Source organism: Camelus bactrianus, chromosome 23 (genome assembly GCF_048773025.1).
Source record: "Camelus bactrianus isolate YW-2024 breed Bactrian camel chromosome 23, ASM4877302v1, whole genome shotgun sequence".
Classification (NCBI taxonomy): Eukaryota; Metazoa; Chordata; class Mammalia; order Artiodactyla; family Camelidae; genus Camelus; species Camelus bactrianus.
The window spans coordinates 20,095,451-20,111,373 of NC_133561.1; the positions used below are offsets into that span (position 1 = coordinate 20,095,451).

At 43.1% G+C, this 15,923-nt stretch overlaps 1 long non-coding RNA gene across 1 annotated transcript; it reads right to left on the reverse strand.

Moving 5' to 3' along the window:
* Positions 1-3,524: 3,524 nt before the first annotated feature.
* On the reverse strand, positions 3,525-14,848 carry LOC141574763 (uncharacterized). The gene is made up of 2 exons (XR_012501845.1): positions 5,210-14,848; positions 3,525-3,883 (listed from the first exon to the last, which is right to left on the reverse strand). It is a non-coding gene; the product is annotated as an uncharacterized LOC141574763 (long non-coding RNA).
* Between the last annotated feature and the right edge of the window lie 1,075 nt (positions 14,849-15,923).

Here is a 15,923-nt window from a genome sequence, read left to right on the forward strand (position 1 = left end):
TAGGTTATAGAATAAGCATTTGTAAATGATTACAACTAGCTACCTGGGTCTTACAGTCCTACCTGTCCTATTTTTTTAATTGAAGTATATTTGATCTACAATGTTGTCTGCCTATCTTCTTTTGTAAGTGAGATGACACCTTTTTAAAAGTAATACTTTATTTTTTAGAACACTTTTAGATTTACAGAAAAATTGAGAAGATGGCAAAGAGTTCCCATATACCCCTTTACCCAGTTTCCTCTTTCTTTACTATCTTGCATGACTATGGTGCCAGTGTTACCATTAATGAACCAATATTGATATGCTGTTACTAACCAAAGTCCATTGTTTATTCAGATTGCTTTATTTTTTACGTAAAATCCTTTTTCTGTTCCAGGAGCCCATCCAAGATACCACATTACATTTACTTGTCATGTCTCTCGAGGCCGTGACAGTTTCTCAGACTTTCCTGGGTTTTAAGACCTTGACAGTTTGGAGGAGTACTAGCAAAGGATTCTCTAGGAGGGATTTTCCTGGTGTTCTGCTCATGATTATACCAGGATGATGAGTTTAGGGGGGAGGAAGACCACACAGGTACGTGCTGTTTTCCTCACATCACATCAAGGGTACACACGATCAACAGGACTTAAGACTGTTGATACTAACCTTGACCTCCTGCCTGGGGTTGTGCGTGCCGAGTTTCTCCACTGTACACGGACTTCTCCCCTTTTTCCATACTGTCCTCTCCACAGACATCACTACAAGCAGCCCACACTTAAGGAGTAAAGAGCCGACATTCCCCTCGAGGGTGGAGTAGTTACATAAATTGTTTGGAATTCTTCTGAACAGGAGATGTGTCTCTTTCCCCCATTTATTTATTTACTCAGTCATTCATTTATATCTGTACGGACTCATGGACATTTATTTTATGTTTTGTGCTAATACGACCAATACGACTCTTTTTTTGTTGCTCAAATTGTTCCAACTTTGGCCATTGGGGGAGATAATACGTTTTTTAAAATCTATATTCCATTGAGTTTTATGAGAGCGGTTGTAACCAAAAAAATTCTAATTGATGTAGCTTTTCAAAAGAAGATCTTGCTAGAGCATAAGTTAGCAATAAATTAGCTGCGTAGTGCTTTCCAAAAATTCAGCAAAGTATACACAAACAGGTATGTTACCTGAAAACTTCACATTTACCCTTCTTTCTGTATTGCTTGGCCTGATCTAGTTATAAACAACAAACAAATCATCTTGCTCAGGAATAAAATACTTGTCCTTGACCTTCTGCTAACTGACTGAGTGGCATCGTACGTACACTGGTCGGCTTAACCAGACCAAAAATTGGAACAGCATAGTCAATTACGTGATAGTACTCCATCATATGTATAGATAACATTGGTAATGAACTATTTTTGTTAAAAAGAGTGAAATAGCAGGAAGAGAGACATAATTCTGGGAAAATACACATCAACTAATATCCTATTTTAATATTTGACATCAGAATTTCTTTGGATACCCTCATGTACCTGATCCCTAATGTCAGGCAAGTCTCTGAGCCCAACAGGAGTTTCCTGATCTAATCAAAGAGGGTGCCGCTATCTCACTACTAGAGCCACAGGGTTTATTTGTAAAGTTAAATTAAAATGATAACTCCAAAAGTGCTTTTAGAAATTTAAATACTATATAAATCCCAAGTGCAAGTACTATGATAAAGTTAACTTTCAATTATCCCAATTTGTGGACTGATCAGGGGAACGGATAGAATTAAGAACCTATCACTTTGGTTTCTTTGCAGCCCTGGAAATCTCAGACACACCAGGAATTTTGTACAGATGAGATCAAGAAAATGAACAGTGAGAGCAGGTGAGAAACAGAAAACAAATCAGGAAATGGTAGCAGTGTGTGTGTGTGTCTGTGCGAATGTGTGTTTCTATGTCTGTGTCCCTGTGTAAATGTGTGCATGTGAGCCTGTGTGTGTCTGTATGTGAATGTGTGTGTGTCCATGTGTAGATGTGTGTGTGTGTGTGAGTCTGTGTGTGTAACAGAGATGTGCCTTTATCTAGCCCTGCCTGGCGTTGGTAGTGGCAGTGGAGATGTTGGACAAATAGAGGGTGAGGTGACAGTGAGAGTGAAAAGAAAGGAGGAGAGGACAGATGGAGACTAGAATTCAGCTGCTCTTTTTTTTTTCTGGCCTCAGTGGGCAGAGCCACCTCTCTCTTAACCAGCTACATCCCCACTCACGGTCCAGAGGCTCACGGCAAAGTGCAGGGCCAGGGGCACTCACCAGCTCCCAGGAAGAGCTCTGGTCCCAGTGCCTGAAATGGCTGTGAGGGCAGAGAAGGGCTCTCCTTCCCTAGAGACTTACCGGGTTACTGCACACGACTGAGCCGAGTCTGGAGGGAGTGGGCAGGGGCAAAATCAGAGTGACATAATCAGATGTTAATGGAAGCAAACTTGGTTAAAGCATGGGTATTTCTAGTGACTTAAGGATAGTTGACAGGGGGGAGTAATCTTAAAATATTTTAATAATTGGCTATTTTAAAATCACACTAAAATCTAGATTTCTGACTTCCCTTGAAAGTGTGAGATCTGGCCAGTCTCATGATGCATTCTCCCATGAGGACTCCATGCCGGAGTTGAATGGTGGCAGCCTTCACATCAGCCAGGAGTCTCTGGTTTCCCAGTGTCCCCACACACCTGCTATTGTTCCCAACCTATTCACCCATTTAAAATACCTGTGTGGCCTCAGGTAGCATTTGGAGCTTACAAATCCCGTTTTGTGAGGGGGGGGTGGAGGTTAAAAAAAAGTCATGAGAGGCAAGAGAAAGAGCTACTAAGAGGCTTGTTAAGGGAACCAGGATGATGGGAGAATCAGCTAAAAGCCTAAAAAAAAGGAAAATGGAGCCTTTTAAAAGTTAGAATCTTTTAGATGAATAATACAAATTAGGTATTGGGAAATACTTCTGACTAAAGATTTTTGAGAAAGAACTTTGGGAAAATCCAACAGTTATATTTCTGTGGTGCTAAAACACAGCTACACAGAAAGGGAACTAGATGTGTTTCATAATGATGGAGTTTGTAAAGGCACACATTTACAAAGTTTAATTAAGGCTCAGGAGTGTAAGAAACTCTGAAACGACAATTCCCCTTAGTTCGCACTATTATTATAAAAAAAATCTTTTTCAATTAGCCAGAAATCAGTTTCCTGTGCTCAGTTCAGCAGTGGATTCAAATCAATTGGGTAGATTTCAATTTCTGAAAAAGAAAGAACCCAAGCCCTGGTGTGTATCTTTCCATCTTAAAAAAAAAAAAAAAGTGATTAAATTCCAGTCCTGGGTATTAGAATTGTAAAAGAAAGAATATAAAAGGGGTATCTAAGTAAAACAGCCCAATTTGATTTAAAATATTCCACATATGCCCACAAAGCTCTTAATATTTAGGCATAAAATTACTGCAAATGAACTGGAGCCACATGTGGCCAGAGAGGCTGACGGTGAAATCAGCCAGAAACTGCTTATTCAGCCTCTTCAAACAAAAATGAATTGTTTTGATGAATGAGAATTCTTTAATAAATTACCATATGACATGCCAATAATTTTTTCAATGTCAGGCAGAGAAAGTTTTCATTTGTCTTTTGTTCCGGCTACAGGCTGCAGCTACTTAAACATAATGGAGGGTCATGGCGGCTGGGACAACACTCCCCATTACGGCTCCCCAGAGGCAGGCTGTGCCTACAGGGAACCCAAGAGAAGAGGGTGGGGTGGGTGTGGCTCTCCTCAAACCTCCAAGTCTCTGCCTGGTTTTTGTTTCCTCTTCACGGTGATGTGTGGCGGCATTTAATGAATCCAACGGGCAACATCTGGATACCAGCAGAGTTGAGTCCAGAGCTCATACAGTCTACCTGTTAGCACAAGTGTTGGGTCATCATGTTTGAAACTCTAGGTGCATAGGTCAGGGACAGTGTATGAAAAACTTGAGGTGTGACAGTGAGAAGAGGGGTGGCTGCTGGAGCCAGAGTTGGAAAGGGGAACAGAAGGGCTCCTGAGGGCCCCAACAAGGCCCCCAACTCAAAGCACCATCACAGCCAAAGGTCTAGAGCCAGGAGGGCAAGATGCAACCAAGACGTGAAACCCAGATGCCACACCAGGCACTTCTCGAGGACTCAGGTGAGCCAGAGCTTGGTGTGGGCACACACGGCATTGAGTGGATCCACTGTGTGCATCCTTTCAGGCTTGACCTTTGAAGGCTGCAAACTTAGCCCCTCTTTAATGGACATCTATGGTCTATCCTGCCCTGTATCCACTCCTCTCCCCACTCGGAGTCCAACTGGGTTTTGTGGGTCTGGCCACAGCCCTGGCTTTTGAGGTGGTTTGTAACCCAGGCCAATTGGAACAAATGGGACTCAAAGCTAGGACTTTTGTTAGAACTGTTGGGGGAAGGGAAATTTTGCTGGGCATCCTGAGAAGGTAAGACTTGATAAAGCCATAGCTATTGACAGCCATTTGTTACCATGAGCTTCCCTAGAACAAAACTGACCCACAGAAAAGATGGGCAGGAGCTCTTAAGAGACCAGCTGAGCCCCATACCCTAAGTACCTGACGTCAAGCTCCCCTATATGAATCCTGAATTCTCATCTTTCCTCCAGTCATTCTGAACTGGGATTTCATTCCTTTGCAACTAAAAAAGTCCTGACTAATGCTTTATCTTGGAGCTGTGGAGTCCTAACAGTGAATCGGGAAACAGTGCTGGACAAAAAGGGGAAGTTAATAGTGAGTTTGAGAGAAAGAGATGAAAACACATGCCTTAGGTGAAATGCTGCCATCTCAGCGAGCCTGCCTCTCTGTCAGAAGGAGTCTTTATGGTTTACTCCTTTACAAAACGTGCTCTGCTTTCCGTTAGGCTGATCAAATCAGTTTAAGCTCATCAGTCTTAACAAGAGACCCGCCTTGGTTAATGAGAAACAACCACAATGAAACATGACATAGCCATCACTTAGCCATGAATTATTTCCCATTTGTTAGAAACAAGGGAACTATTTAACCAGTTTGGTGTTGTGACTAATAAAATGTACTAATCAGTAGAAATTTAAAACTTATCACTGTAGGGGCGGGTATAGCTCAGTGGTAGAGCACATGCTCTGCATGCACAAGATAGATAGATAGACAGACAGACAGGCAGCTAGGAAGATATCTCTAGAGAACTCTAAGACATAGGGGAAGCCTGTTACCTTATAAATTAATTGCAGTGATTGTGAAATTGTCCCATAAACTTTCTGTTCACGAGGGAAATGGTGCTGCTCTTTCTCTCTAGTTGGGTGGGACCTCTGGGCCATTGTGAATGTTGATGTTGATGGATATCAGGGATGAGGCTTCATGGTCATCAGTGAATCTTGCTTTGGAGACAGGAATGTGGCTGGAATGATGATAAAAACAGGATCCAGCTCCCAAGAGGTGGGATGAAGAGCTGGCAAGAAGCAAGGAAAAGGGCAGCCAGGCTGGGCTTAGGGGCCGGCTTTGTCCTGGTACGAACTGGAGAGAAAGCCAGGACCCAAGCAGGAGACAGTTAAGGCCAACCATGACACAGGCTGGGGCTCTTATTAAAAGCTTCTAAAGGAGCACAGTTATGACCACATTGGAGTTCCCCCGAATGGAGATCAGTTTTCAATATCTTACCAAGTTGGGATTCCATGGTTTTGGAACTGGGCACAGCAACGCATCTGGGAGCAAGTCACAGCAAGACCAGGGACTAATAGACGCTAAAGGAAAAAGGGACATGCATTAGATTACAAACTTTAGTTGTATTTCCTTGCCCCATCACCCTCTAAAATATATAAATATACACACACAGCTTTTGTGGAGAAAACACTGTCTTAACTAAACCCCAGAAGAAATTCACCCCACGTGTGAGTAAGGATGCAGGCAGAGCAAGTGACGCCATGGATAACGTCCAGAATTTTGAAGACAAAACAAGCACTTTTTCAACCACGTTTATTAGAAAGTCTGAACAGACAGCCTTAAGTTGTGACATATCAAAGGCATTCCTTAAGGGGGCTGAGATAATATGATCCTAGAGCTTTTCTTTCTGATTGTCTAATTTCACACAGAAATAGTTCTCGGAGGAATAAATACCAGTTCTCAAAGTGTAGCCTGTGGATGACCTGGAAGGGCTTTTTTACAAAATGTGGCTTCCTGAGTTTTATCCCAAAACTACTGAATCAGAATCTCTGGAAATGGGGCCAAACATGCATTTAAACAAATCCTCCAGTTAATTCTGATGTGCAGTAAATTTGTGCATAACAATGTGCCTACAGACATAAACATGGTCATTTATCTGCCTCTCAAAGATCAGGTGCCTACAAGCGAATCCTGGCAGCCCCTGGTTTTCATTGATTCTTGAATTAATTTCTAATCACTGTCTTTAGTGCAGAGATTTGGGATTGTTTGTTCGAGTGAGAACCATATGCTTTAAAACCAGACGTGAAGGAGGCAGAGTTGTCATTCTGTTGTGAACGTTTAGGAATAAGACATATATTTTCACCAAGTGAGAAGTTCAACTTCCTGCATGAGCTGGAAACCGCACTGACTCATCGTCAAGTACTTGGACAAGTTCTTGGTCAGCATCTGCAGTGAGCCTTGCAGAAGAGATGGCTGGTGGGCTTACCAGTCTTTCTCAGTCGAGGGCAGTTTCGCCCTCCAGGAGACATCTGGTGACGCCTGCAGGAATATTTGGTTACCATAACTGGAGGAAGGCATCGCAACTAGAGTAAAACAGGCATCAGGTGGGTAGAGGCCAGGGATGCTGCTACCCATCCCACGATGCAAACGACAGCAAAGAATTACAGATCCAGAATGTCTGCACTACTGCTATTGAGAAACCTCCAGGGTGAAGGGTGGTTTGCCCGTAAGGAGTGAACCCATAAAGAGTGGATTGATCCGGTAGATGGACAATACACCTTCCCACACTGGAAAGCCAGGGGTGCGGTGGGACAAGAAAGTGGAGTCAGGCAGCCAGACACTCCCAGAATGATGTTATGAGCTCTTGTTTGCAGGTTCATTTCCCCCACTGAATAACGAACTCTTTTAGGACAGTTTACTTCATCTCCAAATGAATTTTATTCATCATTGGCTAATTGTTCGTTCTTTCAGAAAATATTTATTGTTTGCCCATTTTATGCTAGAGGCTAGAAATTCAACCGCAAACTTGCCCCATAGCCCACTATCTAAAAACTCTTGTTGAATGATTTGCCCATTAAATTTGAGAATTTTTGCTGTGTAAGAATATATGATGAGTCAGGTGCTATAGGGTTGTTGGATTTTATTATGTAGTGACACAGGTGTTTATGGTGTAGAAAATGCAGGTAAATACATACTGATCCAATGAGAGCCTAGAGACAAACAAGCAAAACTGGGAATCCCTATTTTAAGAATCCAGGGAAGTGTCTCAAATCGATGTGCGAGCAGGTACTAGGAGTGAGTCCAGGACCACAGGCGCCTGCTGTTTATCGAGCTCTTACCTTCACCCTCACTCCTCCACCCCCACCCAAGGAAGCATAGCCCCAGGCAGCTTAAAATATGACATCCCGTGTGGCAGATACAGACCTGGTCACAGCTTCTGAGAGACCTTCCCAATGTCTAGGACCATGGGCATGAACACCGGAGGGCGGCATGCATACGAAGGCAGGACAGTGGACACAGCATGAGGATAGAGAGGGTTGGCTGGGGGAAGAGAGGTAGAGTGAGCCCAGCCTTCTGGAAAGACATCTGATTAACTCTCAGGATCAGTTCTCTGCTTTTCCATTCAAGAACCAAACTCCCCAAATTTTAGCGGGGCAATGGCTACCCAGATAAAAGATTTTACTTCCCCCACCTCCCTGGCCACAGATGTGGCCCTATGATCAGATGCTGGCCAATAGGATGTGAGTGAAAATAACATCTACCACCTCAGGGTTACATTATTAAAAGGAAGCTGTTGGCCCTGGGCTGTGGTTTTAGTGTCGGTTTCCCCCCCACCCCCACCCAAATTCACCTGTTGAAGCCCTAAACCTAGGTAATGATACTAGGAGGTGGGACCTTTGGGAGGTAATTACGTTTAGATAAGGCCATGAAGGTAGGGCCCCACGACAGGATTAGGACCTTTATAAGGAGGAAAGAGATCAGAGCTCTGTCCTCTCTCCACCATGTGAGGATGCAGCAGGAAGATGGCCATCCACAAGCCAGGAGGAGAGGACCCTCAGCAGAACCCATCCCCTGGCATCCTGATCTCCGACTTCCAGCCTCCAGCCTGAGAGAAACAACTGTCTGTTGTTTAAGGCACCCAGCCCATGGTGTTTTGTTACAGCAGACCGAGCTGACTGACAAGCACTCTGCTTCCTTTTCCCCTCTTCCTGAGGCCTGGCCTACATATGGTCCTTGGGAACCAGTTTTGATCCTGCAGATGGGGACAGCACCCCGAGGGATGGCAGACAACACGAAAGAAGGGACCTGGGTCTTGGGGTAGCATTGTGGCTCCAGCCAGCACACCAATCCGGATGCCCACCGAGCTCTGACTTTTCTGTAGAAGAGCAATGACTCGTCTATCTGGTTTAGCCCTCTTTCTCATCTATGTGAAAACAGCCAAACCAATATACTAATGAATAAAAAAATTGTTTCAAGCTGTAACTTTTTAATGAAAATGCACACAAATCCCAGGTGACCCGCCCCCTGCTGGCCCTGATACAGAGTGGGCGCTCATCATACCAGAGAAGTCAACAATGGTTTGCAAATCGTGGTGTAGGGACTGGCTGTGTCAGCCAGCCAAAGCATTCTTCACAAACTTGGAAGGGCTCTGACCTCCGTCATTTTCCCCAGATGATCCTGATGTGTGGCTCCTGGCCCACGACGCTGGTCTCAGGTGTGTACGAGCCCCTCTCTGCTTTCTGCCCCTTGTGGCGCAGGCTGCCGGGACATCGCTTCTGCCCTCCTCCTCTGGGTTGGCATCTGCTGGGGTTCTTCCCTCTGGCTCAACATCTTTGGCTCTCCACCTGCTCCTCAGCAAGTCCGCAGCTTCCCCAGGGGTAGGATCACTGCCCCTCCAAATATGAGGCCCCGGTCCCCCCAGCTTCAGCCTGGACAAACTCTCGCCAGAGCAGTCTCCCCTCCAGGAAGAGGACTGGAAAATGGAGGGAAGGTGACAACCAGGGCCCCGGCTGGCCGATGTCTTGCCCTGCAATGGTGAGGGAGAACCGGCCAGCCTCGTTTATAAGCCCCAGAGAGCCAAGGCCAGCTGTTTGGGGCTTGGCAGCCCCCAGAGGGTGGGGGTTTCCTGTGGTGCCAGGGGCACGCCGCAGGCATGCCAGAGGTCCCTGTGCCGTCCCTCAGGAAATGCGCTGCCACCCATGGAATGCCAAACCCTGGAGAGTTCTTGATCACTTCCTTAATTACTCCAGGGTACTTCTTGGAGATGCCCTGGTGAAGATCCCCAGGGAAACCCTCCAAGTCACTGGTCTCCTCAGAATCCCCTGGAGGGTTTGTTACCACCCGGATTGCTGGGACCCCACCCTGGGGTTTCCTAGTCACCAGTTCTGGGGTGGGGCCTGAGAATGTTCGTGTCTGACAAGTTCTAGGTGATGCCAAGGCTGCTGGTCCAGGGACCACACTCAGAACCACTGCTCTCAGTGTCTGATGCCTCGGGCGGAGAAGGTAGCTGTGGAAACTCCTCTATGCAGCTCATGCAGTTTTAGGCTGAGTAATTCTCTACAGGTTAAAAAAAAAATCGTGCAAAGGAGCGGGAAGGGAACCCAGAAAGGAGAAGACATCACAGACCACAGAATCCGACAGAACTCTTGGATCTGATTCTGTCCTAGCCTGGCTGTGTGATCAGTATCTGTGAACCTTCGTATTCTTTTCTGTGAAAATGGGGGGTACAGAGGGGAGGGTATAGCTCAGTGGTATAGCACGTGCTTAGCATGTAGGAGGTCCTAGGTTCAATTCCCAGTACTTTCATTAAAATAAATAAATAAACCTAATTTCCTCCCCTCCTCAAAAATAAAAAATAATCATAATAATTAAAAATTAAAAAATTTTTTTTTAAAAAATGGGGATACAATATCCTTTTAATAGGATTGTTGAGACAACTGAATTACTCAGTGTCTAGGAGGCTCATGCCATACAGGCCTCAGGCACACAGCTGGCAACCAGGACAGGGTATTTAAGCCACTCCCATTTCCCACAGTGTTCCCCAGACAGTTTTATGACAGTATTCTGAAAATCCTGAGGCACTAGACCCCAGGTATGGATTGATCCCTTTCTTATTTCTGAGTGTCAAAGTGAGGGGAAGGTTTACCTTCTTAATTTACACTGTAAAATTCTCTAGACGTTACTTTCTATTTAATACTTGGTGTGATCAACTCTCCTACTAAACAGAGAGAATTAATTCCATTTGCTCTAAAACTACCTACAAAGGGTATATTTTCTAGGACGATGTGCTTATAACGTCTGTGATTTACACCAGCAGCTTTCTCGCCGGGTGGGAGTTTTAGTGATTCTCTCCAGCAAAAGAGTGAGAGGAAGAGAAGTAAAAGTCTGTAAAGCTGAAGTCTATAAAATTCTAGCCCGATCCTCCCCAATAGTTCCAAGGGACCTGCTGACACTCACCCCACAAAGAAGCCACTGAAGCAAGGGGTTCAGTCCCCTGCTTCTGTTGCGCTCCCAGCTCCTGTCCATAGAAACTCTCGGTAATCAATCACACCTCCTTTAGGATTTATTTTTAGTCTAAATTAATCTTTTTAAATCTCCTTTATTCTTTTACATTCTATCTTTTTTTTTTGCATTCTTTTTTTTAATTGAAGTATAGTCAGTTTACAATGTTGTGTCAATTTCTGGTGTACAACATGTTTCAGTCATACACATACATACATTTATTTGTTTTCATATTCCTTTTCATTATAGGCTATTACAAGGTATTAAATGTAGTTCCCTGTGCTGTACAGTAGGACCTTGTTGTTTATCTATGTTATATATAGTATTTAGTATCTGCAAATCTCAAACTCCCACCCTCATTATCCCCTGGTTACTATAAGTGTGTTCTCTATGTTTGTCTGTTTCTGTTTTGTAAATATATGTCTTTTTTTTTTTTAGATTCCATGTATAAGTGATATCATATGGTATTTTTCTTTCTCTTTCTGGCTTACTTCACTTAGAATGACGATCTTTAGGTCCATCCATGTTGCTGCAAATGGCATCATTTTATTCTTTTTTATGGCTGAGTAGTATTCTAGTGTGTGTGTGTGTGTGTGTGTGTGTGTGTATACACATCACATCTTTATTTATTTATCTGTCAATGGACATTTGGGTTGCTTCCATGTCTTGGCTATCTTGGCTATTGTAAATAGTGCTGCTGTGAACATTGTGGTGCATATGTCTTTTCAAATTATATTTTTCTCTGGATATATGCCCAGGAGTCTCCCTTAGTTTTTAAGAGTTGATTGTACAGTGTATGGACTACCAAAATGTTTTGCTTCTGCTTTTTCTTTTCTTGGAAGCCATTTTTTTTACATCTTCAAAAACTTAATAGTGTTTCGTACACACTGGGCTCAATAAATATCATTGTCCGGCTGAATAATCTCTTCTGCCTGCCTTTTCAAAATTTTCCTGTTTATAAGATCTAGAGGAGTCAGAAGAGACAAAAGCAAAAGACACTCCAAAGAGGCAGTGCTTGTTAGCCAACGCTGGTAGACGTGTAGGGGAGGGACTTACTTACAAAGCCAGAGAGGTGGAAGCTAGTGGCTTGGTAACCCTATCAAAGAATTTCAAAACTAAACCATTCAGGTTCTTCTCTTCCCATCATCACTGGGGTGGGGCTCGGTAATTTTATGGCCCTTCTCAATTATTTTACCTGATCTTCCCATACTGGTCATCAACTAGTTTAGCAAACTTTTTTCTCCAGAGCAGGGCCCTGAGCAATGAGTTAGTGCTCTTCAGAGGTAACCAAAGTGGTCAATGAGAGGCACAAGGTGGGAACCCAAGTTGTCTATCAGGGGCAAAACGGAAGCAGAAGTAGAGGGAGGACATAGCTTGACTATAAGCATCATAATTCACAGCCTAACTTCTTCCATTGTTCGCCCTCTCAGTGAATAATAGCACCATCATCCATCTAGTTGATCAAGCCAGAAATCCAGGCATAATTTCTGGCACCTCTCTCTCCCTAAAAATCTCCCCATATTCAATCTAGCATCATGTCCTACCAATGCAATTTTGCCTCTTAACTATCTCTCATATCTGTCCATTTCCTGTTACTTCTACACCACCCAGTCCAAACCGTTGTCTCTCCTCTGGAAACTGACAGTCTCCCATCTGGCCTGCCTGCAGCCATGCCTGTCCCCTTCCAATCTCTCCTCCATACTGCAGTAGAGTGGCCTTTCAACAAGCCATCTGATGGTGTTACATCTCTTCCTAAAATCATTCAGTGACTCCCACGTGCTTATAGGATAAAGGCAAAACTTCACCTGGCCCTGGATGGTTTGGTCTCTGCCTACCTTTCCAGTCTTACCATTCACAAAGTGCCTGACAGATACCCTCAATATTTGCTGAGTAGCAAATACGCCACATCTAGCCACAGATCAAATAACTAAATCAATTAATGAACAGAGAAATGAATATGCCACCTTCCCCCTAGGACTTTGCAAAATAATCTCCCTATCCACCAATGGAATCTTGAAGGGATCTTCATATATGACAACAGACACAGGGTTCTCATTAAAAGTTAAGTTCTACTGTGTTCCAGTATTCTGAATCTTAATTTGCTTCACTCATCCCACACCTATGTCTTGGCTCCCTTTTCAAAACCCATCCTGGTGACAGTTATATCATCTCATGCATTTATCTTGATACATAATCTTATTTCTCAGGACTTAACCCAGCTGTCTTCTGAATACATTTTAATTCTCTATTATGGCTCCTGTGCCCCTCCAGTGTTGCCTGTCGCTTGGAGCCATCCTTTCCTTCTTCCCACATGGGCAGCTCCGATCTGGTTTGCCCTAGAATCACAGGATAGACCCACACATAGCCAAAGCCCTGAATTTTTTGGATGCCAGGGCCACCAACCCTAGAGAAACTAGTTCAGTGTCTCTTGGAAAGATCCTAGAATCTGCATTTTAACTAGCTTTTTGGATAATTTACTGTGCCACATCTGGGCTGCAGCAACCCCAGAATTTGCCCAGGAGCCCCTCTGCTGATTCTCTGCTCTCAGCTCCATGTGTGCAGGCCAGGATGCCAACTCTTCTATATCAGGGTCTAAAAGGATAGTCTAAAGAAATAGCCATCCCTCTGATACAGTATTTCTTAAACCATCAAAGTGTTGTTGAACAAAGCTTCATAGATAACATAGCCCAAACTTCAACAAAGGCCAGAATTTTAATAGAACAAGAAGACAGTAGGACTCTTTTTTCAGGATCTATGCTCAATGTCATGAGATATATGATCAGTTTGTACTTTAAAACTCTGGTTATCACTCACATAAAAGAATGTCTTGTGAAGATTCTTAGCATAGAGGCTGGCACAGTATAGGTGATCAATAAATGTTTTTTGAATGAAGAAATGATTCCAAAGTATAGTCCCCCACCAAAAACCACCCTCTCCAATGATAGAATTAATGGATTGTCTTTGAAATCAGGGCTGGAAATGGCCCAGGCAGATGTCTTTACAAGCATCTTCTCATTTTCTATATTTAGAAGTTGAGACCCAAACACCAGCCAACTGAATCCTTTCTGTCTGAGAGTGGACTTATTGGTTGGACTCAGTATCTGGGCTTCTGCTGAGAAGAAATATTAATCAGATCATTGAGTTTTGAAATGATCTCTTTTTGTATGTAAAAGCTATTAAAGTACACTTAAAATCCAATGGCTTGCACATTTTACTCTGAATGCCCTACCAATCAATTGTTGGAGTAGCCTTGGTTTGAAGTCAAATGAATGTTTCTTTCATATTTGGAAAGACAAGTGATAACACGTTAAGACTGAAAAAAATGGCAAAGTAGCATGGGCTGCTGACTCTCTCTCCTGGATCTAATCCTGGATAGAGACATCGTTGAAGATATGGAAAGGCTTAGATGGGAGGGCCATAAAGTGGAACTCAACAAGTAACACAGGAGGAGTGTGGTCCGGAGTTAGAGAAGGCCAGAGCCACTGGATCTCGTCCTTCCTCTTGTTTCCCTTCCCTTCCTTGCATCTGCCTGTGAAGATCATTTCATGCAGCAATATTAACTCTGCACCTAGAAAAGGTGGAACTGGACAGGTAACCTGAGGGCAATGTCAGTGCCCACCAGAATAGGAAACACAGAAGAAAGGCAGGCTGGTTGGCTGGCAGGAGTCCAAGTTCTCCCTGTCACCCAGCCATGACCACCTTTCCTGGGACAGAAGCAATGGGAGATTCCCTGAGGGGCTGATGATGCTAAAGTAGGGAAACAGGGAGTGGCTGAGCAAGCGTGCAATACAAGGGTCTGTTCACCTGAGGAGAAGCCCCATCCTCCAAACCTAAACTACCCTGGAAAACACAAGCAAGGTTTTCTCTCTCCTCCAAGGCAAACATTGGTAGTCAACACAGTTGAGAGCCCTAAAAGAAGACAAACTCATAGAGAAAAATAAGACAACTGTTTCCCAGAAGAAGCAAAAGTAATGGGAAAGACAGAACAAGAATTTAAAATAAGCATAATTAATAACCCCCAACATAAGGGAGGATATTGGACACTTGTGAGAGGAACAAGTGACTATGCAGATAAAGCTATTAAAATATTGCACACAGAAAAATATAATTTTCCAGGTAAAGGATTCAATGGGTAAATTACGTTTCAGAATGGATACAGCTGAAAAGATTTAATGAGCTGGAAGATCAAATCAAAGGACTCTCAAGGAAAGCATCAAGAAAGGAAAGAATCAGAGAAATGTTAAGAGGTATAGAAAACAAAAGTAAACACGTCACTATCTGCATAATAGGGATCTCTAAAGGAGAGAAATAAATACACGAGAAAAAATATTTGAAGAAATAATTTCCAAGAATTAGAGAAAGATAGAATGTTTAGATTGAAAGGTCTCAACCAGTGCTAAACAAGACTAAAAAGGGTGGGGAAAAAACACAGTTAGATGCATCCTAGTGAAATGTAAGAATATCAAAGATAAAGAGAACATTCTGAAAGCTTACAGGGAGAACTAGCAGGTCCCCTTAAAAGAAATGGGAACCAGACTGCTACCAGGATTCTAGATAACAGTGAAGAGCTATCTTTAAATTACTGAAGATAAGAAGCTTTGACCCTAAACATTTCTATTCAGCCAATCTTTTATTTAAATATGAGGACAAAATGAAGATATTATGAAACATACTGGGTCTATGGAAAATTTATATCACAGATTTATACCTCTTTGCAAGACTTCTTAAGGGATACACTTGAAGAAGGAAAATTAATCCAGAAAGAAGCAATGACATGAAATTTTTTTTTAAAAAGTACTAATATGTGATATATATAACATGGATGAACCTTGAAAACACGATGCTTAATGAAAGAAGCTAGTCTAAAAGGCCACATATTAAATGATTCCTTTAATATGAAATGTTCCAGAAAAGAAAATCCACAGAGACAGAAAGCAGCTTAGTGATTGGCAGGGGCTGAGGGAGGAGGTGAGGAGTGGTTGCTAAAGGATATGGGGTTTCTATTTTGGGGTGATGAAAATATTTTGGAATAGATAGTGGCAACAGTTGCACAACCTTGTGAATCTACTAAAAGGCACTAAATTGTACACTTTAAAAAGTAATTTTTAAATAAATGAAAAAACAACATTAGGAAAGTTTAAAAAACAAAAAGGAGCAATGATAACGCCTGTCCCGCCACACAGCCCCCCTATGGATGCAGAGGCTGAAACAGCTTCTCCCAAAAGCCAGGCGCTTCATCCGGAGCCCCCACAAAGCAAGAATGAG